The following is a 1,588-nucleotide window of genomic DNA, read 5'->3' on the forward strand; positions in this document are numbered from 1 at the left end:
ACTCAAGGTCTAGTGCAGGGGGAGAAAATATCTTAGTAAGTATTTGGGTGATTGGTTTCATAATTTTAGTTAATATCGTTGTTTTATGTTGTGAAACAATCTTCTTTCCGACAGTGAAAGACAGCCAAATACTCCGTCAAAATAGCAGATGAATTTTTCAGTGAGAAGTTCAATTGGTCTTGTTCAACTTCGTGATCGCACCACATACTCCATTTTCTTACTTCTGTTTTATTTATTGATTGATTGATCGATTGATATGGATACTTATATAGCGCCTGCCCAAGCTCTAAGCGCTTTACAAACGCGGGGTCATTTGCACAACAGGCTGTCTACCTGGGTAGAGCCGACTGACGGCTACCATTGGGCGCTCATCATTCGTTGCCTGTGTCATTCAATCAGATTTCAGGCACGCGCACTTAGGCACTCAGATTTCACACACACACACACACACACACACACACACATATATATATATATATATATATATATATATATATAGAGAGAGAGAGAGAGAGAGAGAGAGACAGAGGCAGAGACAGAGAGACAGAGAGAGAGAGAACAATCAAAATAACACTACCAGGGGTACATTTGATGCTGTATTGTAAGACTATTGTTTCCTTGCAACATTTTATACTTCAGAACTGATAACGGAACATACAGCTAAAATTATGTCTGTACTTTAGAACTGGTACGATCATCTTTGCTGATTAATAGTTAATAATGATGTATAAACAAGAAAACAGTTACATAAAGTGATAGATACATATTGATTTTGACTTAATGTTGGGAAAAATCCTGAAAAATACCTAAAAGGAGAATCGTTTTTAGCATGTGCTTTTCTGGGTGGGGTTGCATCAGCGAACTTAGTAGCACTATGTTTGCTCATCATTAAGAATGTTCCTAACTCCAAGTTAAATTACACTTACTTAGAAATACCAAGCAAACTTAGCGCTACAAAGATCGTCTCATATGACCTCGTCCCAGGACCAGGTTGCATGAGGCGATCTTTGCTGCGTTAAGTTTGCTGACGGTTAATTCAATTCAATTCAAAAACACTCTATCAATCCATATGGAAATTAAGAATGTTCTAAAGTATATGTAATTTACCGCGGAGATGGGAACATTCTTTGTGATAAGCAAACTTACCGCTGCTATCTTCGCACATGCGACCAGGCCCAGGCAGGTGCTTCAGCTGGCAGTCCTCACAAGCCCGAGCTGAGTCCCATTCCCAGTTCTGATTCTTCACGTCCTCATGTTCGCTGTCTTCTCTCACACTGGCAGCCCCGAGGAGAATTCTCCCGTCCTTTTCATGCTCATGATTATATCGACTGTGTATGAATACAACCGATTTTTAATGGGTTGATTTATCAGCATTGAAATATTAGGGGGAAAAAATCCACCAACTGTTTCGTCTATTGCCAGCCTCTCCTTGCAACTTTCTGGCCATATTGCTGTCCACCACAATGCCGTTCCGGCGAGACAGGGGTAATTTATATTGTTTTTGAATTACTTAAACTATATAATTAATTGAAAACAAGATAGAAACAAGAAATTTCATAAGAACCAAAATCCCATTACATTAGAAATC

At 39.0% G+C, this 1,588-nt stretch overlaps 1 protein-coding gene across 1 annotated transcript in view; it reads right to left on the reverse strand.

Moving 5' to 3' along the window:
* Positions 1–840: 840 nt before the first annotated feature.
* LOC143291452 (uncharacterized) overlaps positions 841–1,588 on the reverse strand; it is a 16,663-nt gene continuing 15,915 nt past the window's right edge. The window contains exon 9 of the mRNA XM_076601317.1: positions 841–1,588. This exon is cut by the window's right edge and continues 661 nt beyond it. The gene's annotated coding sequence lies outside the window, so the exon portion shown is untranslated.

The sequence above is a fragment of the Babylonia areolata genome, chromosome 17, assembly GCF_041734735.1.
Source record: "Babylonia areolata isolate BAREFJ2019XMU chromosome 17, ASM4173473v1, whole genome shotgun sequence".
In the NCBI taxonomy this organism is placed as follows: domain Eukaryota; kingdom Metazoa; phylum Mollusca; class Gastropoda; order Neogastropoda; family Buccinidae; genus Babylonia; species Babylonia areolata.